The sequence below is a fragment of the Callorhinus ursinus genome, unplaced genomic scaffold (genome assembly GCF_003265705.2).
Source record: "Callorhinus ursinus isolate GAN/ISIS: 27379988/994484 unplaced genomic scaffold, GSC_fseal_2.0 scaffold18, whole genome shotgun sequence".
In the NCBI taxonomy this organism is placed as follows: domain Eukaryota; kingdom Metazoa; phylum Chordata; class Mammalia; order Carnivora; family Otariidae; genus Callorhinus; species Callorhinus ursinus.
The window spans coordinates 36,216,216-36,241,310 of NW_027397080.1; the positions used below are offsets into that span (position 1 = coordinate 36,216,216).

Consider the following 25,095-nt stretch of genomic DNA (forward strand, 5'->3'; position numbering starts at 1 on the left):
GGAGGGAAAAGCCAGAATACTTATTTAACTTATTTTTAATTATAAAAACAATATTAAAAACAGTCTTTGTTAGAAACCCTTACCTTGTATTTTTGAGGTAAAAGCAAACAATTGTCAGTGGTGACTAGACTATAAACTCTATGAGGGCAGGGATCTCCATGATGTGTACTCTGACAGTGCCTTCACTGCAATATAACTCAATAAATATTTGTGAAATGAATAAATACATGGTTGAATCTAACTGCCTATCAGTAGGGATTGGTTACTCACAGAATACTGTGTAGCTCTTAAAAAAAATTTAAGGTGACCCCTTGTTATGGTCATGAGATGACCATGATGCAGTAAATGGGGGGGGGTTGAGAAGAATTTTCAGAATATGTATGATATCATTTGATTCATTTATGAAAAATTATGCACCTGTGTATCAAAGTCCGGAAGAAATACAGGCTCCTGTTCACCCCTGTGGGTTGATGGGGGCAAGGAACACGTTGTAGTAAGATGCTGGTTTCTCTGTATTTTTTGTGGAAAATTTACCAAGATCATGATAATTAGGGAAAAGTTATTTCATTTTGGAGGAAATATAAAAGGAAATGATTTATGTTTGAACATATTAGAAGCTCTCTCAAAGAGAAATAAGTGTATTACGGAAATCTCAGTTTGAGTTTGTTTACCTTTATTTTTTTATTGAGGTGTAATTGACTTAAGTTTGCCTTTGAGGTAAAAGGTTTTTACCGGTGCTATAGTCAGCTCTTTAATAGCATCTTATGCTCATGGTTTGCTTTTTTTTCTTCATCTTTTCATTATGTTTTGTAAAAGAATTAATGCCATGGGTACTGTTATAAATGACATATAATAACTGCAGTCTGGTGTTTTGTTTTTGGTTTTTTGGAGATTTTAATTTTTAATTTTTTAATTTTATGTTTAATGCTTTTTCTTTTTTTTAAGATTTTTTTTATTTGTTTATTTGAGAGAGAATGAGAGATAGAGAGCATGAGAGGGGGGAGGGTCAGAGGGAGAAGCAGACTCCCCGCTGAGCAGGGAGCCCAATGCGGGACTCGATCCGAGGACTCTAGGATCATGACCTGAGCTGAAGGCAGTCGCTCAACCAACTGAGCCACCCAGGTGCCCTTAATTTTTAATTTTTTAATTTTAATTTTTTTTAAAGAGAAGGAGAGTGGGGGAGGGGCAGAGGGAGAGAAAGAATCTCAAGCAGACTATATTTGTGAGAGAGCTTGGCCTCTGGTTCTCCTATTTTTTTAATGTCACTGTCAGAATTTAACATGGAAGTATATTGGCCATATTAAATGAGCTTTTTTTTAATTCTTGAGAAGATTTTACATAAGATTGATATTATTTCAAACTTAATTATTTGGCAGAATTCACCAGTAAAGCCCTATGGGCCTGGAGTTTCCTTTGTGGGAATGTTTCAAATTCTGTGTTTAATTTTTATTTTTTATTTTTTTTTAAAGATTTTATTTTTATTTATTTGAGAGAGAGAGAACGAGAGATAGAGAGCATGAGAGGGAAGAGGGTCAGAGGGAGAAGCAGACTCCCTGCTGAGCAGGGAGCCCGATGTGGGACTCGATCCCGGGACTCCAGGATCATGACCTGAGCCGAAGGCAGTCGCCTAACCAACTGAGCCACCCAGGCGCCCCTGTGTTTAATTTTTAAAATAGAAGTTGACTATTGAGATTTTGTATTTCTTGTTATCTTTAGTTAAGTTGTGTGTGTGTGTGTTTTTTTTAATTTATTTTTTGAAAAGAGAGACAGGCCAGAAGCAGAGGGAGAAGCAGGCTCCCCGAGGAGCAGGGAGCCCAATGCAGGATTTAATCCCAGGACTCTGGGATCACTGATCTGAGCCAAAGGCAGATGAATAACCAACTAAGCCACCCAGGCGCCCAGGTGTGGGTTTTCTTTTTTTTTTTTTTAGAGATTATTTATTTGAGAGAGAGAGCGAGCGCACAAGTGAGGGAAGGGGCAGAGAGAGAATATCCAAGCAGACTCCTGCTGAGTGCAGAGCCTGAAGTGGGGCTCCATCCCATGACCCTGAGATCATGACCCAAGCTGAAATCAAGAGTCGAACTCTCCACTGACTGAGCCGCCGAAGCGCCCCTGTTGGTTTTTAATAACAGTACTTTTCAGTGACGTCAGATTAGGTAACACTGTGCAGTCAGCTTGTACAAGGCAATCAGGCAAAACCAAAGACTAAGAATTTAGTCAGTGATGCCCATTGTCGCTGATGAAGACTTTAGGTCATGTGAAAGGGAGAGGTGTCAAGGCCAGTCATGGATCTAAGATAAAGATGTAGGAAGCAAAAACTATGGGTAGATGTTCAGCTAAAATGTAACCTCTTGGTTAACATATAAATTGTAAGAGGTAGAATTCCACTTAAAGTATAAATTTTGGGTGGAAAGTCTTTTGTATAATGGATTTTCAAGATTGGCAAGATGACAATTTGATTTAAGGAGTCAAAAGTTGATTTCTTGGAGTGCAGGAGTGCTAGGTGTATCTGAAGTGCCTGTGTACTCTTGAGGCCAGCAGAAGCCACTGCAAAGCAGAATGGCTAGGAACAGAATTGGTAGGTGGGAGAAGACCAATTCTTGAGGATATTGGGGGAAGTCAGTGTTTGGTTCTAAGATTTGAGATTTACAGCATGTAGTTACTGTGACCTGTAAAGCTTTCAGGATGGTAATTGTAGCTGTGTATTGACAACCTGCTGTGTGCCAGACGCTCTACGCTATGCCAGAGGCTGGCAAGCTACATACAGCCTGCCATCCTTTTTATATGGCCCACGAGCTAAGAATGGTTTTTATGTTTTAAATGGTTACAGCAAATCAAAGAAAGAATACTTTGTGTTACGGGAAAGTTAGGGGAAGTTCAGTCTGTGTCCGTAGATTGTCGGATCAGCACAGTCTCATCTCTCACGTGTTGTGTGTGGCGGCTTCTGGGACAGCGGAACCGACAGCATGATTGACTAGTTGCCTGGGAGCCCCAGTCATTTGCTGTCTAGCCCTGTACTGAAAAAGGGGCCATCCCTACTCTGAGCTCTTGACCAGCAAGGCGTCTTTTGACCTCTTACCAGCAGAGAAGCAGACCTGAGGATTAAGCAGTTGACCTGAGGTCACAGAGTTGGGACCCAAACCCACCTTCTGATCCCAGACTCTGCGTCCTACCGTGCGACATGGCCTCCACAGAAACACCGCTGCGCGTTGATTGCCTTCAAAAATTTTCTGTTACCAGTTATGTGCTAACGTATACTAAGTTAATGGAGTGCTTTATATGCAAGAAATATAGATAGGCTTTTTGAATTTTTCCAGTTCAAATTTCGTTTGGAAGCTTACTGTGATGTTTGAAATTTGGATGTTTATGTACAGGAAGTGCCTCCTCGGAAGGCAAATTCCTCTGGGACAGTTGAATGAGGAGGGTCTAAAAACTCTGAGGATAAGGAGTGAGTTCTTTGGGTTTATTTTTTTTGATTCTGTTGTAGTTCTCAGGACAACATCTGGATAATATTGGGACTTAATCACTGTGGGTTTAGCCATGAGAAAGGCATTTAGGAGGCACTTCCAGAAAGATGGTTGAGTCTAAAGCTGTCCGTAGTGTGCTCGTTCCCCGTGGCAGCGCGCCTGCCCATCTCCCCTTCCAGGGCACCAGCCTTGGAGGGCCCCGCGCTCTGCTTTCACTGGCGGATGAAGCTCTAACAGGTTGCCTTGAATGGTACAGACACAGTTTACACGTTCGGGTGTTTGTCACTTAGTCTCTTTGTTCTCTCTGGCCCTCGCTTCTGTGTTAAGCCAGCCCCTCTCCTCAGCCTGCCCACTTGAACTGCTCTGACTCTTCTGATTGGTTGGAAAAACTTCAGCCCGTTCACGGGCTCTGTTGACAGGCTGTGGAGAGAACCAGTGACAGTTCTCAGAGGGATGCTTGGGGGTGTTAAAACTTGGGGTGGGCTACTGATATCTGCTGGGTAGAGGCCGGGGTGCTGCCCACCCCCCTGCAGTGCACAAGACTACCCAATGTGAGCAGTGCCTTGGGGGAGACATCTGTGTTCTGCCTGCGTGCTCTTGGAGGGTTGAGGGCTGTGGGCTGTGCAGGTGTCCCCCTTCAACGTATGGAGGCAGTTTGTGTGGCCTTGGTCCACTGCAGTTTGAATTGCACTGCCTTCCCTCCCCGTGATATTTCTGCAAGTCTCTAAGGGGTGATTTCATGCACTCCACCGAGCTCTCATTGGTTTCTTTATCTTTCTGCTAGGTTCATTAGTTCTACTTTTATAAAAATGAAGTACTTTGCACCATTGGGTAGTAAACTTAGGAAGCGAGGACGGTGGCCCCCACACTGTGGGGAGGAGTTAATGGGCGGCCACGCCCCACTCATATTGTTGTTAGTCTCCTGATTGCCCCAGTTTGCCAAATCTTGGAGGCTCATGTTCGAGCACTTCACTTTTTTTTTTTTTTTAAAGATTTTATTTATTTATTTGACAGAGAGAGAGACACAGTGAGAGAGGGAACACAAGCAGGGGAAATGGGAGAGGGAGAAGCAGGCTTCCCGCCGAGCAGGGAGCCCGATGCAGGGCTCGATCCCAGGACCCTGGGACCATGACCTGAGCCTCAGGCAGACGCCTAGCGACTGAGCCACCCAGGCGCCCCTCGAGCACTCCACTCTTAACCAGAGAGCCAGCCCCTCTGGCTGAGACCTTCCTTCCTGCTAGAAGGGGTGGTTCTGGGGCTGCTGCCAGGACTGGGGGAGGAGAGGGTGTCCCCAGTAGTCACTGAGTGGCAGACTGGGCAGCAGAGAATGTTCTTGTTTTCCAGTTCATCCTAAATGTGATTGCAAGGTTGCTGTCCTAATGCACACGCCACTTTTATTTTAAAACAAATGTGAGTTTATTAAGTAGGATGCAAAGTTTACATCACTTTTTTCCCCTTTATCACTAAATACATCCGGTGTGTATTTTTGGAGAACATGGATGTATTTTTATAAAACCACAGTTCACTCATCAAAATTTGTAAGTTAGCACTGATACTAAGCTGTTTTCTATTTTACGTTTTGTTAATTGTCCCTATAATGTCTTTTATGGCTGTTCTCCTGATCCAGGGCCAGTCAGTCCAGAGCACATGTTGTATTTAGAGATCGTGTCTATTCTTCTTTAATCCAGAACAGCCTTTCTTTCTTTCTTTGTCTTTCTTGCTCTTGACGTTTTAAAGAGTACAGGTTGGTTTTGACCCAACTTTAGGTCTGTCTGGGCTTCCTAAAGGCTAGATTCAGGTTTTGCATTTTGGGCAGAATACCACAGAAAGGTTGTTTCGTGGGCCGCCTCTCTCAGTATTCCTGGTGCTCTGCACTCTGCTTGGAGGGTCCGATCTGAGGCCCTCAGGGCTTGGGCCCGTCTCCTGTCTTCTCCCTCTGCGCCCTCTCTTGGCTTCAGCTGCCTTGCTTCTGTCGGGCCAGCTGGGAAGCCAGCTTCAGCTCTTTTGTGGCTTTCTTTTCCAGCCCTTTTCTGTCTCCTCCCTAAGCGTCCAAGGTCTTTGAGATGCACCTGTCCTCAAGGCTGCATTGCAGATCTTGCTTCCCCTGGGAATGTGTAAGCGGTTACTAAGTCCCTCTTGGGTTTTGTTTAGAGAACAGAAAGTTCCGACTCTGGATAAATTTATAGTTTACAGCCCCCCGAAGCAGAGGGGCAGAGAGCTAGGTGAGGTTCTCCGGGTGGGGTTGGAGCCCAAGTGCGTTGGTGTAGCAGATTCGTTAGGTGCTGCACCCCCCCAAGGTCCATATTTGAGTCTCAATGTAAAGATGCCCAAGTTTGTGGCACCTTTAGTGCCACTGGGATTTTCACAGTGCCCCTACGCCAAAATAAATACCTAAAGTTACCTTTATTGAGTCATTAGTTCGAAACAACTGAAGTATTTGTGTCCCAAGAACTTCGTGGTCATTTGAAAAAAGTAATACCTATAAGTTTTTAAAAAGCCTGTTTTTTTATTTTATTCTGGAATAAACCACTTGATAACTAGTAGTCTGTATAGCTTCTCAGGCTTTACTGAGACTGGATACCGCCACCTTCATTTCCTGTTCCATGTTGATTTTCTTGCAGTGCTTGCTTTTTTATCAAAGCGACCACTGAAAACCTAGCTTTGCAAGGATGTGACGTCATCACAGGGTGTAGTGCCATCTGCCGGTGAGCTGTGACCTAGCCGCTCCAGTCGCCTGGCAGGTTTGCTGAGTGTCTCAACTTTAAAATACCTTGTGGTGTGCTGTGAGTTCACCGCAGTATCCCAGGCACCTCACTGTGCAGTTTGGGAGCTGGGGTCTTAAAGACTCACGGTCAGCCTGAACTAGTCACTGCGGCCTGGAGGTGGTGTGTTCCCATGATAAGGGGCTTGCCCACCACAGGTACCTGGGTGAGGGTAGAAGGGGTCAAAGTCAAGTCCTCTCCGCGCTGTCTGTCACCAGAGGGGACGTTGGAGGGCACACAGAGACAACCAACAGATGTCAACTAAAGAGGCCTCACTAGCATTCATAATGGAGCTTCTAGAGAAAAATGGAATTTATCATCTAGGAAACTCTACTTAAAAATGGATTTTTGGGAGGTTGCCTGTAGTTTTTCTTGACACTTGTGACAGATGAACTGAAAATGTGTGTTGGATCAAAAGAGCAAATGGCCTCCTTTCTTAGATGCTTTCTGATTCTGGCCGTGGCCCTTTCTCCTAGATTTGGCACAATCAGTGGATAAGACCTTGGGGATATTCATGAATGCTTGTAAAGAAAAAAAAGATTTAAAGAGATTTTGTACTTGTCTTTTTTCTTTTTTAGGGCCACATGTATCTGTTCACCATAAGTTTTGGGGAACGGAATTATTGTGTATTTGGATTCGTGTATGATACTTTATGACTCATCCTTTTCAACTAGTTAAATGATGACAGAGTAAAGGAATGAATGCTTATATAACTTAAAGGGGGACATTTGTTACTATATTAAAGACACCAGTCAGTGCTTGGCCCTAACCTGTATTCCCTTCTACAGACCCCATCCATAGCGCCTGTGGCAGGGGCCGCCATCCTCTCTGCCGCAGCTGGCTGACTGACCACTTGGTCTGAGGACAGGCGGCCAGTGAGCTGGTGCAGAGGACTCTTTCTAGAAACAGACATGGCTGTCATTGGATGGTGGTTAGGATGTGGCATTGTAGGTGGTTTTGGACTGTACACAGGGTGACAGTAGATGGTCTGGAGAGAGGGTGGTAGAAGGATAGAGAAAGTATACCCAGAAAAACAGAAACTTCCCTTGGAGCCCACTGTGCTCCCTGTCTTTGGGAACTGTCAGGTACCTCTCCACTTCCCAGTGGGAGTTCTTTCTGGCAAACAGAAGAGCCTTGACTAAGCCAGTTAAGCTTTTGGGGGTGGGGCAGGGTAGTCAGGGGGAAACAGGAGTCATTTTAATTTTTCACCTCTAGAGTTAACCATTTCCCAAAAGATGTAGTTGTTAATGACAGATTTCTTTTTTCCTGTGAGGAAACAGGAAAAAGACAGGACAGATGATTAGACGATGAAATTATCCCATGAAAATATGTAAAGTGCTTAAAAAATCAGAATATGGGGACACCTGGGTGGCTCAGTTGGTTAAGTGTCTGCCTTCGGCTCAGGTTGTGATCACAGGGTCCTGGGATCAAGCCCTGCATCAGGCTCTCTGCTTAGTGGGGAGCCTGCTTCTCCCTCTGCCTGCCACTCCCCCTGCTTGTGCTTTCTCTTTTTCTCTGGCAAATAAATAAATAAAATCTAAAAAAAAAAAAAGCGCAACCTCGGGGGCCCAGTGGCCCCCCCCCCCCCCCCAAAAAAAATCAGGAGCGCCTGGGTGGCTCAGTTGTTAAGCGTCTACCTTCACCTCAGGTCATGATCCCAGGGTCCTGAGTTCGAGCCCCGCATCAGGCTCCCTGCTCCGCGGGAAGCCTGCTTCTCCCTCTCCCACTCCCCCTGCTTGTGTTCCCTCTCTCGCTGTGTCTCTCTGTCTGTCAAATAAATAAATAAAATCTTTAAAAAAAAAAATCAGAATATGCCCTCCGTGGAATCTTTCTTGGGTGCCTTTTCTATGTCATTGTTTTCTAGGTTACTTCCCTCAAGAAGGTTTGGTGGTACATGAACCTCTCATACTTTCTGAATTAATGCTATTATTTGGCTTTAAAAGAAAAATCAACCATTGTCAGAATTCATATTCATGATCGCCCCAGTGCATCATCAAATTGCTAATTACTACGTTAGGTAGGATTGGGAGGAGGAAGAATCATTCATTGAAGAAAGAAGTAAACTGATATTAGACAGATACTTAGGAGGCCACTTTGTGCCAGCCCCGGACGCTGAGGACCACGTGAAGAATGAGCCAGGGGTGGTGGCCGTCCTGAGCACCGTGCGTCCAGGTGCTGTCCGCCCCCACAGTCTCTCCCAGCTCAAGAGTCCCTTCACTCACGTCACACTCTCCAGTCTGCGGAAGGGTCCCCCTGTTCCCCCCGCCCCTGTCCGCCCCCCCCCCATCCAGGAAACAAACAGCAGGTGACCTCCAAGTGCTTTCCTCCCTGCATAGCCCACAATGACTCTATGTCTGTTATCCCTTCTCTGGGGGTCTTGTGTGTCTCCTTGGCTTCGTAAACATTCCTGATTAATGAATAACTTGGAATTTGGTTTACTTACATTCAGTAAGCTTGCTGAATTCCTAATGATTAAGGATTCTTTGATCAAGGAATTTTGTCTTACTTGAGTATTTGCTTCTTTACTGTGTTCCTCTACCTTCCCCCATTTTTTTTTGACTGAGCTTTTTTGTACCAACAAGGTTTCTTGTTGGATCCAAGGGATCCAGTTGGACTAAACATCAAGGGAGGGACAAAAAAGTTAATTTGTCAACTTGCCGTCACATCCAAGGATAAGTGGCAGAGTTTATCAGTGTCTAAGGAGGTAGGAACTTGAGTAGCCGGAAGAAGTCAGTGTCCCAGGGACTTTGCACCTGCTTACCCCGCTCCTCAGGACTCTGCTTAGACATCTCCACACTTTCGCTAGCCATCTCTCTCTCTCTCTCTCTCTTTCTCTCTCTCTTTCTTTCTTTTAGATTTTAAAATTGTCTCTAATTCTTCAAGGCAAAAATGCATTTGTGTTTTTAGGATTTATGTTTAAGAGAAATTCTGTTGAAGTGGTCAGGATCTTGGTCCAAATGGCAGAGAGCAGCAGACTCTCCTGGTGTGTTTGTGTACATCTATCTGGCCCTCCTCAGACTTAACGATCAGAGCCCTGAGTTGGGGGGGTGGGGGACACCTGGGACACAGTGGGTAAGGTGGAGAGCTTTAAATTAGCCTGGGCTGAAAAGTTTGATTTTCTTCCGTAGGAGGAGTGTTTGAAGACTTGAGCGGAGGAGTCAGATGTCAGAGCTGTCCTTCAGAAAGATAAATCAGGCAGTGATGTGTAGGGTGGGTTGAAGAGGAAAAGAGACAGCTGGGGGAGCGAGTCAGCAGCAGGCTAGGCAGAGATGGAGGCCAGGGGCAGCGGGGGTGGAGTGCAAAGGGTGAGAGAGGGGACGGATAGAATTGAGTGGCAGCTTGGTGGGAAGGGTATATTTGAGTCTGTGCTTAAGGAGGGTGGTGAAGCCACCATTAGTCCGTTTGGAAAGGGGAGGCCTGTAAAGATAGCACGAGCTTGAGCCCTGAGAGCACTGCAGTGTTTAGGATTCTAAGAATTGAGTGCAGTCGGGGGAAGGAGAAGTACGAGAGAATGGTGCCCCTTAAACCAGTTGGAGACGGGGCTCGAGGAGGAAGTGATTAGGTATGTCAGAGGTTGCTAATACAGGTCAAGTAAGAGGAGGGCTGAGGCTCTGTTGTTGCCATCATCCCGGGGGGAGACAGACGTAGGGCATGTAATTGCAGGCAAAGAAAGCATTCCAGTTTGGAAAGGAAGACAGGTGGAACTTGGGAGACCTTCCAGAGACCATTGGTGAAGCCATAAAATGAGTTTCTGCACTTATCTGCAAGCACCTAGGGGATGCGTGCTTGGTGCTGGCACAGGTTTGGTGTACAGACCGTGTTATTAGAGTTACTTGATTGCAAGAAGCAAACAGCTGAAGCCCTAGATTAACAAAACACAGGGAGAATTAATTATAAAGACTGGCATGTAGAGGAGCCTGAGGAGGGACAGGAACAGGGACAGTAGAGAGTGTGTGCCTCCTGTGCATCTGTGTTGCTCCTTCTGCTGCTCAGAAAGCTGTGTCCAAGTTGTGAAGGGTCGCCAGCTCCAGCTTGCAAGTTCATGTCCCACTTCCAGACATGGACAGTCTGCCCCACTGACAGTCTCAGTTTGCACATTATTGGGGGATAGAGTTTTGTTGTGTCTGATCTGAGTTGGGTACCTATTCCTGGTCTGGTCAGCTATGACTGGGGTCAGTGGTGGGGAGACAGGCTTGTATGGTATAAACATGCTGTCAGGGACTGGTGGATCACCCCAGAACAGGTTGGGAGAAGGAACGCTGGGGGTAGCTCCTAGAAAAGGGTTGTTGATAAGCTGAACAGATCGCTCCCCCACCCAAGACAATTGTCAGAAATACCAATGAAGGCAAGGCACAGTCCCTACTTACAGTCTTGTAGGATAAAAAAATAGAAATGGATCAAGAGAACGCAAGGGAGAGTGGTTAGTTGGGAGAGGGGTGGTCAGGAAGGTTTAGTGATGTGTCTTTAAGCTCTGATTTTAAGGTTGAGTGGTATTTCCTGGAAGAAGGAGGGAGGGGACAAGGAACATTCAGACCTGAGGGGAAAAGTATGAGCAGGGGGACAAGACTTAATTTTTATATCTGGTTTTCTTACTTTTTAAAAATTTTATTTATTTATTTTTTTAATATTTTTTCTTTTTTTTAAAAGATTTTTATTTATTTATTGAGAGAGAGAGAGAATGGTAGAGAGCATGAGAGAGAGGAAGGTCAGAGGGAGAAGCAGACTCCCTGCTGAGCAGGGAACGCGATGTGGGACTCGATCATCGTGACGTGAGCCGAAGGCAGTCGCTCAACCAACTGAGCCACCCAGGCGCCCTAAAAATTTTATATAGACTCGGGGCACCTGGGTGGCTCAGTTGGTTAAGTGTCCGACTCTTGGTTTTGGGTGAGGTCATGATCTCATGGGTTGTGAGATGTAGCCCTGCGTCATTGTCCTTGTTGTAATTGTCATCATTGGTGGGCTCCACACTCAGTGGTGGTGGGGTCTGCTTGAAGATCCTCTCCCTCTGCTTTCCCCCCTACACTCCTGCATGCTCCCCTCCCCCCAAATAAATAAATCTTTAAAAAAATCTTTTTTTTAAAGATTTTATTTATTTATTTGAGAGAGAGAGAATGAGAGATAGAGAGCACGAGAGGGAAGAGGGTCAGAGGGAGAAGCAGACTCCCTGCTGAGCAGGGAGCCCGACATGGGACTCGATCCCAGGACTCCAGGATCATGACCTGAGCCGAAGGCAGTCGCTTAACCAACTGAGCCACCCAGGCGCCCCTAAAAAAATTTTTTTTAATATTTAAAAATTTTTTAAGACTCGTTGTCAAAATGAGAGGAAGTATAGCATCAGGGTAAGTCCCTGGGCTTGTCTCATTGCTGGGTGTAACACGAACTCTTTGAATAACTTTGAGCTAGTTACTGACCTTTCTTTGCCTCGGATATCTTTTTTTATAATTTTACAGATTTTTTTTTTAAGATTTTATTTATTTATTTATTTGACAGAGAGACAGCGAGAGAGGGAACACAAGCAGGGGGAGGGTCAGAGGGAGAAGCAGGCTTCCCGCGGAGCAGGGAGCCCAATGTGGGGCTCGATCCCAGGACTCTGGGATCATGACCTGAGCCGAAGGCAGACACTTAATGACGGAGCCAGCCAGGCGCCCCTAACTTTACAGATTTAAAATTATAAGGAGTGACGGCAGTTGATACCTCATTGGGTTACTGAGGGGTTAATCAGGTGATGCATAGAGTATTTAGCACTGTAATATCTGGCATAGAGGTACATCATACATTTTAAGGTTGACTAAGAATAATTTAAGCTGTATCTTCTTTCCAGTTATACTTTTCTTTTTTTAAGATTCTATTTATTTATTTGACAGCAGGAGAGAGAGAGAAAGCACAAACGCGGGGAGGGGGCAAAGGCAGAGAGAGAAGCAGACTCCCCACTGAGCAGGGAGTCCAGTGCCATGTGGGGCTCGATTCAATGCGGGGCTCCATCCCAGGACCCTGAGATCATGACCTGAGCCGAAGTCAGATGCTTAACCGACTGAGCCACTCAGGCGCCCTTCCAGCTATACTTTTAAAATCTAGTTCGGTGACTTAGAATAAATCTATTTAGTTATCCCTAACATAACAGTTACACTCATAAGGCTTACTCATTAAATTGTTGTGACTTCACTGAATGACAGGCTCAGTGAGTGGAGCAGTGCCTGACAGACACCTGAGAGCCGCATGGACCAGATCTTCCCATGTGGTTACTGTATCAGCGAGCACACTGGCTGCCCAGTCAACTAGAAGGGACCAAGAAGCAAGTCCACTCTCCCCTGGACCCTCTGAGTTGAGGATGTAGTGTCTTCCTCATTTGTTCCCCTTTTGGGAGGAAATATCCCCTAGTAGCTTCCTAAACTTTGTCTGTCCTTATTCTGACCTTACACTTGATCGTTTTGTTGAGTATGGAATTCTTCTTTGGAATTAGTTTAGAACATTGCTCTGTTTTCTTCCAGTGTCCAGTGTTGCTGTTGGCAAGTTGGATGTCATTGACTTTTGGTCCTTTGCATATCGCCTGTTTTTCCATGTGGAAACTTGTAGGATCTTAACTGTGTCCCTATTGTTCTGAAATATGACATGTCTGGAGAGCAGTCTCTTTTCATGCATTACTCTGGTCCTGGCCTGTCTTCTCAGTCTGGACAGGCCTCAGGTTGCTCTAGAAGGAAGTCATCAGCCACAAGGGGTGGCGTCTTGCTCCTGCCTCCACATTTCTTTATTGAATTTAAAGTGCTCTCATCGTATTGCTGCCTTTTATATACTTTTCATATTGATGTATTTTCCTTGATGGTTCCTCCAAAAACATATTGAATGTTTAGTGGTAACTACTGTGCTTGATGACAAAGTTGCTTTTTTATTGCAAATTTGAGCTGTTCATCTAGGCAAAACCTAATTTGGGAGAAAGTTGGAGATATCTTTTCAGTGCTTATTGCATAATCAATACCCTTCTGTAAAAAATAAAGCATTTCCAACATAACTCTTCCTTGAAAGATTTATTTTGTCCCATATAGAAACCACAGTGAAATGTCAAAAAAACAAAACAAAACTTTTAATGAACACAGGAATACAGGATAACTAAAAAAACAACTGAACATGTTTGGAAATTTATTACTTAGCAGTTAGGGTCAGCCAAAACTGTTTCATGTAGGCACTATCACAAATGTTTATTTTAAATTTTTTTTAAGATTTCATTTATTTGACAGTGAGAGAGGGAGCACAAGCAGGGGGAGTGGGAGATGGAGAAGCAGGCTCCCCGGCCGAGCAGGGAGCTCGATGCGGGGCTCGATCCCAGGCCCCCGGGATCATGACCTGAGCCGAAGGCAGACGCTTAACGACTGAGCCATCCAGGTGCCCCCACAAGTGTTTAAATCCCCTGGCATACCTTAATATATAGCTGGATTCACCCCACACTGTGATGGTTGAGATAGCAGCTCCAGTATGTTCTTATATTTCTCAGGGCTTGAGAAAAAGTCAGTATAAATGTGAGATTCTCGATGTATCACTGTATGAAGTCGTTGCAGGGTGTGAGTTTGGACGTGTGGCTGGTATTGTTTACAGGCAGCTATAGGTTTTGTACGGATTCTTCAGTGTAGCACCTGAAGAGAGTCATCGAGGAACCTCTGGATGCACAGTGGAAGCAAGGCAGAGCCCCAGCTTGCTGTGAGAATGGGGTCATTGGAGACTTCCGTAGCTGTAGCTGTGGGGCGAGGTGTGCTTTCTGCTCGAGAGTGAGCCGGAGACTGTGTGCACAGCCCGGTGTTAGACACTAGGTGGTTGATGAGTCTTCTGCGTGCTCGCTCAGATTCCAGTGCCCTTTTAATAGACATTAATGTTCTGCCAAAATAAAGTGACGGCACCCTCACACTGAGGCAGCTTGCAGTCCTCTACGTCTTTTTTTTTTTTTTTTTTTTTAAGATTTTATTTATTTGACAGAGAGAGACAGCGAGAGAGGGAACACAGGCAGGGGGAGTGGCAGAGGGAGAAGCAGGCTTCCCGTGGAGCAGGGAGCCGGATGCGGGGCTGGATCCCAGAACCCTGGGACCATGACCTGAGCCGAAGGCAGACGTTTAACGACTGAGCCACCGAGGCGCCCCACAGTCCTCTACATCTTGATGTAAATCTGAATTTGGAGCCCAAGCTGGATGGTTTGCTTTTCTACCTCACATCCAGCTTGCAGCAGATGTGGAAGAAGTTTCTTTTTTGGCCAGTAATTTGTGAGAAAAGAGTTTTGGCGTGAAGGTGAAGGCAGCTTACCATGGGAGCAGTTTGAGGCCTGTCGTGCACTGAGCTTTGTAAACAAAGAGCGGCTCAGCCAAAGCCTAGGTGGACCTAACTGGCCGTAGCAGGGGAAGAGGTGTGCTGTCCTTCTCTGCAGACACTGTTTACTTCTGTTGCTGTTGATCTTCTGTGGTACTCAGTAAGAAACAGTGTGGTCCACAGAAAGCAGTCTGTTGTTGAGAAAGAAATCAGTGAAGCAGACTTGGAGGTGAGCCCAATGTGGGGACGTTAGATGGGGCTTCAAAATGGCTGTGGTGGCCATTGCTTTACGTTGGAGATCAGCAACAGAGCACTGCCTGGAAAACCCTCAAATATTGGGAAATTAAACACGCCAAAGATGACATCATAAGGGAAATTTGAAAATACTTTGATTTGAATGAAAGTGAAACAAACACCTCGGCTTCTGTGGGGCTCAGTGAGAGCAGTGCCACAGGGACTGTGGTGGAATGAAGTGCGTGCTGTAGAAACTAATGAGGTCTCGGCCAGCTAAGCTTCCGCTCTCTGATGCCAGAAGGCACGTTGAACACAAAGCAAGCAGAAGGAAGAAACAGTCAAGGTAAGAGGAGAAATCCGTGAAAGTGAAAACAGGTGCAGCAGAGAAGATCGGTGACACTGAAAATTGGTGTTTTGAAAAGAACAAATGGATAAATCTCTAGCCAGCCTGAGAAAAAGAACACTGAAACACTGTTAAAAGGAGGAAAAAATTAAGTACGAAAATTAAACATGAAATATTGATTCATCTGGTTTCCACAGTGGCCTTAGAAACAAAGTGCAGTCACTGATGGTGTCACTAAGTCACAAACCCATGCTGTGCCCAGTTTCCTGGCTGGGGGTGGAGTTGAGAGTTCCCAAAACAGTAATTTCCTCCGATTGATCTGTAGGTAATCTCATCTTTTGTTAGATAAGGTCAAGGGCATTTTAAAAGAAATTTTTTTTGAAAGATTTTATTTATTTGAGAGAGAGGGAGAGGGAGCACGAGCAGGGGGAGGGGCAGAGAGAGAAGCAGACTCCCCGCTGAGCAGGGAGCCCGATGTGGGGCTCGATCCCAGGACCCTGGGACCATGACCTGAGCCGAAGGCAGATGCCCAAACGACTGAACCACCCAGGAGCCCTTATATTTACTTTTCATTGACCTTAATATTCTTACCTTAACTTTTAGTTTTGAATAATTTTAATTTTGAAGCTACAGAAAGTTGAGAAAATAGGTCAGTGAACACTCTGTACTTTTACCAAGTAGTTTGTAACTTTTTGGGGGTCCACATTTTCTCTGTCTCTCTCAGTGCTTTTGGTGAACCATTAGATTGTTGCAGATGTCATGATAATTTTATTCCTTTTAACTCCAGCCTAATGTCCCAAGAACAAGGATATTCTTTTGTTTCCACAGTAGTATCATTATATCCCAAACTTGAACATGGGTTCAGTAATGCCTGATCCAGTCTACATTTAAGTTTCTTTAGTGTTCCCCCCAAATGTCTTCATACTCTTTTTCACATCCAGGATTTAATCAAATTCATGTGTCACGTGTTTGGTTACCACGGCTCCTTGGGCTCACCGTATCTTGAGTACTCTTCCCACCTTTTGTGCCTGTCCCGACATTGACAGTTTTTGAGTTCAGGCCAATTTCTTGTAATGTCTCACATTCTGGATTTTTATAAATGTTTCCTCATGATTGGATTCAGGCACAACATTTTTGGTAAGAATGCTCCATAGGTGACCAATTATTCCTATTTTATGATAAGACACCTAATGTTGTTTTGTTCCATTCTTGGTAATACTAAGTATAATCACTTGATGGTGGTATCTGTCAGATAATAACTTCCTTTTTATAATTAGGAAATGATCCATGAGTGACACATTTAGGCCTTGTGAATATCTTATAACTTAACATACTTCAGCATCTGTTGGTGATCTTTGCCTGCGTGTGTTACTACTCTAGAGGCCCCCACATAGTTTTTTAGGTCTGTCATTCCTTATACATCAATTTATGTTCCTTTGCAAAAGAAAGCTTTACCTTTCCTCTTGTTTCTGTATTTTTTATTTGAGTGTTATTGTATGTGTGTGTTTTCAATAAGCTATATTCCATTTTACCCTCAGATTTTCCTAAATTTGGCTAGGGGACTCTTTCACATTATCATTTCACCTTCTTGTTCAGAACATCTTTGTAATAGAGAGTTATTCAGAAGTGAGAAGTTTACTTTGTTTCTTATAATCCGCCCAGTCCCTCATGCAGAACTCTGAAGGCTGGTTGTGTTCTGGAGCTCTGCCTTTTTGAGGGTTTAGAAAGATAAAGTGGTGTATTCATGATGCACACTACCTCCAGCGGGGTTTGTAATCAGACACCTTAAAGCCTCTGATAAAACATGACTGCCCACACTGAATGGGATGAGGACTAATGAATGCCCTTGTGTCTGTTCTGCTCTGGTGTTGGGGTCTCAGAATTGCAGGGAAGTAATGTTCTTTGTCTTAGGGTTATGTTGATACAGAAGAAATCATGCCCAGCAAAGGTACTTTGCTTGATTTGAAATTTTAATGCAACCTGTAAAGGAATTCTTTAGATATGTCTTAAGAGGATTTAGTTTTTATTTTTTAAAGATTTTATTTATTTAATAGAGAGCGAGAGAGAGAGAGAGAGGGATCACAAGTGGGAGAGGGAGAAGCAGGCTTCCCGCCAAGCGGGGAGCCGGATGCGGGGCTCGATCCCAGGACCCTGGGATCATGACCTGAGCTGAAGGCAGTCGCTTAACCGACTGAGCCACTCAGGTGCCCTGAGGATTCAGTTTTTAGATTTAAAAAAAAAGTAATAATACTTATATGAATACTCGTATTTGATACTTAAAACCTCATGATGTAGTAGAATATGTATAAAGAAGTTCATCGCAGTAATATTTAATATTGCTAAGTTAACAACCCTGTAGAGTCAAACATAGGCTCAGCTGATTTTTTTAAAGATTTGTTTATTTATTTGAGAGAGAAAAAGAGTGCGCTTGCACGCTCGTGGGTGGAGGGGCAGAGGGAGAGAGAATCTCAAGCATACTCCGTGCTGAGCGTGGAGCCTGATGCATGACCCTGAGCTGAAACCAAGAGTCAGACACTTAACTGACTGAGCCATCCCAGGAGCCCCTCAGCTGATTTTTTCAAGAGCCTTCAAAAGGTACATAATCTTTGACATAATAATTCCATCTTTGGAAATCTGCTCTAAGGATTTTAACTTAGTCACCTTTGCTTTTGGGCATCTCAGCTAAGTGAGCCATGATGCCCACAGTCACTGAGTCCACCATACCTCCCTCATTTTCTTGTCAAGTGGCCTTTCCCACACTGGCCCGTGTCTTTCCCTCTGACCCCCAGAGCAGTGGTCAGCTGCATGCTCTGCCTCAGCATTTTCCTCCCTGAGCCTTGGAGTCTTGTACTGGCCTTTCACCTGTGGCGCAGGTTGTCCTGTGCATGTTTCCAGGACTTTGTATGGATCGCAGAGGCTTGAGTGAAACTAGCCCTTTTGATTTTTATTAGTTCAGCTTGTGTGGGTAGAGCCCCTCTCTCTTTTTTCCCCCCTCTGTGCATCATAGAACAATGTCCCATGCTCTCCCCCCTTGCCTGTGAGACCCCTGGGGGCAGCTAGGCTGAGCATGCCTGTTTGGCTTGTGTTCTCAGCATCCAGCACACTGTCTTACTTCCTAGGCATTAAAATGTATTGGAGTGAGTAGATGGATGTTCACGGGATTTGATCCATAGATCACTTAAATGAAGCCCACGTATCTTCAAAGACTAGTGTTTGAGGTGTAGCCAGAGGCAGCCTGAGACAGTGCTGGGAAGGAAGGGGTGTAGTGTGCAGCAGTCTGGTCGTTTTGTGAGGGAATGGTCTGGAAGCTTTGCACCGTGTCAGCTTACACAGGTAGACTTGTCTGCAGGAGACGAGAGGGAGGCACCGCAGGGCTCCTGCCGTCTAGCGAAGAGGAAGAGGGTTTCAAAGCAGCAGTATCAGGGTGGGTGAGGAGTAGTTCATTTGGATTATTAAAAATGTTTGGTTTGCTCATAAAATCAATGAGACATTTGTATTTACTCTGTGATTTGAATTTTACATATTTTTTTTTAAGATGTTATTTATTTATTTGACAGAGAGAGATACAGCGAGAGAGGGAACACAAGCAGGGGGAGCAGGAGAGGGAGAAGCAGGCTTCCCGCCGGGCAGGGGACTCGATCCCAGGACCCTGGGACCATGACCTGAGCTGAAGGCAGACGCTTAACGACTGAGCCACCCAGGCGCCCCTGAATTTTACATATTTTAAATTTTTACTAGAATTGGCTATATAAACCGTTAAACTTTTTCTTGAGTTTTATGTCTGTATCTTCCCTTATCTTCCCCCAGCTTCCCTTATGGATTACTTTTTAAAAAGATGAGAGAAAAATTCAGCATGTACATATGTCCCCCCCGATATCCACTTCTGTAGCACCCCTCCTTGTAGCCAGGCTTCAGAGTAACCAGGGAGGGTTCTTCGCTGCCCGCCCTGAGAACCATCTTTTCTCACCTCTGGCCAGGCACTGCCCTGCTCCCCCCCTTGTGGGCCCTAGGCACCCGTCAGCCAGCCTCTCCGATCTGTCTTCAGTCTGAAGATGCACCTTGCCTCTCCACTTACTTTTGCCTCCAGGAGGCAGAGTAGCATTGTGAAACTTAAGCTTTGGTTTTGTTAAATACCCAGTTTCCTGATTTTCTACAAGGGTGATGCTTGCTTCTGGTTTTGGATCACACGAATGTGTGCTACCATGTGGGACAGTGGTCTTGTCCTCTGGGCTGGTTAGTCAGAAAAAGAGCCCCACTTAGGTCTGATTTTTATTTTTTAAAAGATTTTATTTATTTATTTGACAGAGACACAGCGAGAGCAGGAATACAAGCAGGGGGAGTGGGAGAAGTGGGACAGGGAGCCCGATGTGGGGCTCGATCCCAGGACCCTGGGATCACAACCCAAGCCGAAGGCAGACGCTTAACGACTGAGCCACCCAGGCGCCCCTAGGTCTGATTTTTAACCAGAAAAGAGTCCAGATAGCTGTACATGTGAATCCAGGCTGAGGCGGTTTGATAGTGGTCTCCACACCCTTTCTCCCACTATGACCATGCCCATAGGAGCTGCACGGCAGACAAATGCTCATGGAGGGTTGGCTCCCCATTTTCTTCTTCCAAAGAAAAAGAATAGGGAACTTTAACTTTGTTTCATGCCTTAAGCCACAAGACAGTCTAGGTATTTGAATTAGAGCAAACTATGATACATTTTTCCATTTTAATTTTTTCCCTCCTCTCTTGATGTGGCAAGTACCGGAAAGAATTTGTATTTGGAGATTGGGATAATTGTGACAACCAGTTTGAAGAAAAAGCTCTTACCTAGGCTCATATTCTTTTCGGGGACATCTGGTGGTGTCTGGAGACAGTTTTGGTTATCACACTGGGGAAGGGGGGGGTTGCTGCTGAATATCCCACAGTGGACAAGACAGCCCCCACTGCAAAGAATGATCCAACCTAAAACTCCACAGTCATGCCGAAGTTAAGATTATTGCTTAGTAATTCAGTGACAACGTGGGTGTGCACTCCTAAGAGCTCCCCACTGAGGGTTTGTGAAAGCCAGTAGTTGGCCACCATTTGCTGATTAATCTCCAGCTTCCGCTTCCATACCCACTGATTTGGGTGTTCTTTTAAGTACCTTTCATGGCATATTTTTTTAAAGGAACTAGTTTAATGTGAACAATGTACTGGCATTTAGCACACTCACTGTGTTGTATAACCATCACCTCTATCTACTTACAGAAGGTTTCCGTCTTCCCAAAGGGTGCCCTGTACCTGTTGAGCAGTCTTATTCCCACACACATGTACACAGAGCCCCTAGCAACCACCGCATTCTGTCTCTGTGGATTTGCCTCTTTCATATAAACAGAATATTTCATATAAATATCCCATTTAAATGGATATTTCATATACATGGAATCATACCCTTTGTTATCTTTTGTGTCTGGCTTCTTCAGGTAGCCTCATGTTTTTAGGGGCCATCCACACTGTAGTATGTGCCAGTGTTTCACTCCTTTTCATGACTGAGTAATATTCAATTGTGTGGCTGTGCCACACCTTGTTTATCTGTTTATTTATGGATGGACACCGAGCTCTTGCCACCTGTTGGCCACTGTGGTGTGAGGTGTGAGTACTGTTTTTCAGTTCTGGGGGATATATGCCTAGGAGTGGACTTGCTGGATCATACGGCAAATCTGTGTTTGACTTTTTGAAGAACCTCCATACTGTTTTCTTTCCACACTTACTTTTTTTTTTTTAAGATTTTATTTATTTATTTGACAGACAGCGAGAGAGGGAACACAAGCAGGGGGAGTGGGAGAGGGAGAAGCAGGCTTCCCGCGGAGCAGGGAGCCCGATGTGGGGCTCGATCCCAGGACCCCGGGATCATGACCTGAGCTGAAGGCAGACGCCTAAGGACTGAGCCGCCCAGGCGCCCCCACACTTACTTTTATTGACAAAAAGCTTGTGCTTGCTAATAACATTTGCAACATAATTCCAAAATAAAACGATTTTGTTAAATAAATGCCTTAGAATTTACAGTTCAACTGGGGGACATTTCAGCTTGTTAATACCTCTCCTGACCTCCGGACTAGATGTGTGCCTGGGAGTTTTAGACACATGAGATAGTGAATCCATCAACAGGCAGGTGGTAATCTGTGAAACATCCAGAATGGGACTTTTCACACACAGTTTAATTTGGAGAGATCACAAAAGCCTTTTCAAGTGTTGTTTTGAAACTTAGTTTATGAGAAAGAACAAGCAGATATTCCAGAAAAAATCTAGAACTAAGTGTACTTTGGTTCTGGCTGCAGTACTGAGAGAGGAGAGTTGGGGGCTCTTCCAGGGGGCCTCCTGGCCACCAGGGCTAGGGCTGGTGGTGGGAGTGGCCCAGGGGTGGGTTGTACGTGTGCCCCTATAGACCAGCCACACTTGGAAAGTGCCAGGCCTTCTTTTGAGGTTCAGATGCATTCCTTTACATGTCTAATGGCAGAGTCTGGGTAAGAGTACTTCAGAAGCTTCTTGAATTGCAGTGATTGTTTTTACTGTTACTGTAATTTTTCTAGTAACAGAATCTAAGTATGCCTTCCCCAGGGTACTGTTCATTTGGGTTCAAGGTATTTTCCATGAGGCATTGCTAAGGATTTTTTAAAAAGAAATTGAGATCAGAGTCTTTTCCACCCTGAAAAGCCAAATAGTAAGTGAAATGACTGGGACAAGAAATGGTGATAGGGAAGGGATGGATTTATATGCTCCTTCAAATGTATGGAATGTTGTTGGTCGCAGCCTGAATGCAATGCATATATAGCTTTTTCTCTGTCTGTTGCAGACAACTTTTCATGCATTGGAGACCAGACCAGAAGCACTTCTGAATTAAGGTAATGTTGATGTAATTGATCCTTATCAGTTTTTAAAGCACAGTGTTTACATTTCTTCAGCGTTTCTTATTTTAATAACCTGGTCTTTGTACAGTTTTGCCCATCTCTTTTTTAAGCCCATAGTTGGTTTTCAGAACAGATTGTTTCTGAGAGAGCATTTCAAAAAAACATGCTTATCTAGTGTTCAGAAGGAAGAGATTATGGTTCACATTCTGGACAAGAGCAGAATTTCTCCAACTTTTTTCATTAGAAAGCAGGAGAGCCCTTTTATCAAATCAGATCTTAGAATACCAGTAGATCATGCAGAGAAAGGGGAAGCCACATGATTCATAAGAAAATCCCTACAAATTTGGGGCGCCTGGGTGGCTCAGTTGGTTGGGCGACTGCCTTTGGCTCAGGTCATGATCCCGGCATCCCAGGATTGAGTCCCGCATTGGGCTCCCTGCTTGGCAGGGGGTCTGCTTCTCCCTCTGACCCTTTCCCCTCTCATGCTCTGTCTCACTCTCTCTCAAATAAATAAATTTTAAAAATCTTTACAAAAAAAAAATCCCTATAAATTTGTGGGAAGTGGGAGTGATAAAGCAAATGTGTCACAGAGCCAGGGGTCAGTGAATCTGGTTGAGGGTACAGTTCTTTGAGTAATTGTTACAACTCTGTAAGTTGAAAGAATTTTTTTTGTAAAGTTGTTAATTTGAGAGAAGGGAGAGCGCGTGAGTGCATGTGCACAGGGAGAGAAGAGCGGTGTGGGGTGGGGAGGATCCCAGGCAGACTCCTCACGGAGGCACAGAGCCCGACTCGGGACTTCATCCCACGACCCTGAGATCACAACCTGAGCTGAAACCAAGAGTCAGACGCTTAACAGGCTGAGCCACCCACACAGCCCAAGTTGAAAGAACTTTAAAAAGCAAAACTAAATTAGGGGCGCCTGGGTGGCTCAGTTGGTGAAGCGTCTGTCTGCCTTTGGCTCAGGTCATGATCTCAGGGTCCTGGGATGGAGCCCCGCATCGGGCTCTCTGTTCAGCGGAGAGTCTGCTTCTTCTCCCTCTGTGCTCACGCTCTCGCCTGTGCACGCACGTGCTCTCTCTCTCAAATAAAAAAATAAAATCTTTAAAAACAAAAACCAAAAAAAGCAAAACTAAATTAAATGACTTCATTGCTTGAACAATTGGTTGTCCGTATGCAGAAGGTGAACTTGGTACCATAGACAAAATTTAACTCAAAGTGAATCATAGACCTTAAATATTCACCCTAAATAGAAGACGTTGGAGATTGTTAAGACCTTGGGTTTGGCAAAGATTTCTTAATTATGACATCAAAGATACAATCCATAAAAGAGAACATTTATAAATTAGACTTCGTCAAGATTAAAAGCTTCTGCTCCTTCAAAGACACTGTTAAGAAAATGAAAAGACAAGCCTCAGGCTGTCAGAAAGTGCTAACATGTGACACATCTTAGATGACTTGTATACAGAGTAAGTAAAGAACTCTTAAAATTCAATGTGAAGGAAGCAAGTGATGTGAACAGACACTTCACCAGAAAGTATAGAGAAAGGTAGCAGATAAGCGTGTTTGAAAAGATGCCCAGGGCACCTGGGGGCTTAGTCGTTAAGCGTCTGCCTTCGGCTCAGGTCATGATCCCAGGGTCCTGGGATCGAGTCCCACATCGGGCTCCCTGCTCCGCGGAGAGTCTGCTTCTCCCTCTGCCTCTGCCCCTCCTCACTGCTTGTGTTCATCTCATCTCTCTCTTTCTCTTGCTCTCTTTCTCTTCTCTCTCTCTCAAAAATAAAATCTTTAAAAAAAAAGAAAGAAAAGATGGCCAAAATCATTAGCTGTTGGGAGATGGAAATTAAATCCATAAGGAGACACCACTGTCCAGCTCCTAGGTAGATCAACAGGTGCTCACATCAAGTGCTGACGAGGACGTGCAGGAACCAGGCTCTCAGGCACTGCTGGTGGGGGTGAAAAATGGTGCAGGTACTTTGAAAACAGTTTGGCAGTTTCTTAAAATGTTAAGCATGTGCTTACCATATATGTTCCCTCCTCAGTGTGTCCCTAAGAGAAACAAAAGGAGATGTTCATATAAAGACTTGTAAACGCAGCAACATGGATGAGTGTCAAAATAATGCTGAATGAACAGAGCCAGATCGTAAGAAAGTACACACTGTATGACTCCGTGTGCATAAAATTCAGGAAGTGCACACTGGTGTGTAGTGACAAAAGGCAGATGAATGGCACCTGGGGGAGGGGTGGGATTTCAGAGGGGCACAAGGAGACTTCGGAGGATGGACACGTTCGTTACCTGACTTGTATCGGTGGTTTCAGAGATGTGTACGTGTGTTAGGTATTAAGTTGTTCATATTTATTGTGTGACTTGCATTTCAATAAGATATTTTATGTTTTAAAAACTAAATGAACAGAATCCTGGAACACTACATCAAAAACTAATGATGTAATATATGGTGATTAACATAACAATAAAAAATTTAAAAAAACCTAAATGAACAATTAGAAATTCATGTGAGCAGGTCTCATCTCTACCTGGTGAACCTCCTGTACTTCACTCGCTGCCACTGTTAATTGTGTTCTTGATTTTTGCCTACTCCACTGACTCTGGGCAGGAAGCCTGGCAGGTGAAGGAGGAGGTAATTTTCTTAAATCATTTCAGGCTAAAAAATCTTGCTACTACTTTTACAAGTCCTATTTAGTGAGAGTTTAGTGAGAGAGAAAGATGCTGAAATGAATCCACCCCCAGTTGAGGATCTCCCACAGGAATGAAGACGGGGGAAGGGTTCAGTGCTATGCCGGCCACTGTGGTAGTTGACGGCCACTGGCCATGTGTGACTGAGGAGCACTTGGAGTGAGCCTGGTCCAAATTGAAATGTAAAATATACACTGGATTTCGAAAACTTAGTACAACACATGAACACGAAATACCCATTTATCATTGTTTTATGTTGTTTACATGTTGAAATAACATTTTTGATATATTGGATTAAATAAATATATTATTAAAATTACTGTTAACCTATTTCTTTTTACTTTTTTAATATGGGCACTGGAAAATGAAAACCTCCATACGTGGTTCACGTTGTGTTTCTATTGGACAGCACCGGCGAGCTGATTGGACAAGATGT

The 25,095-nt window shown here is 44.5% G+C and overlaps 1 protein-coding gene across 3 annotated transcripts in view; it reads left to right on the forward strand.

Annotated features, from left to right (window-relative positions):
* The window catches only part of GNB1 (G protein subunit beta 1), a 94,466-nt gene that overhangs the window by 21,314 nt on the left and 48,057 nt on the right, over positions 1-25,095 (forward strand). For 2 of the 3 annotated variants that reach the window (XM_025856845.2, XM_025856843.2), the window contains exon 2: positions 21,913-21,961. The exons of the other annotated variant lie outside the window; for it this stretch is intronic. The gene's annotated coding sequence lies outside the window, so the exon portion shown is untranslated. The remainder of the gene's footprint in view (positions 1-21,912; positions 21,962-25,095) is intronic. 3 annotated transcript variants of the gene reach the window in all.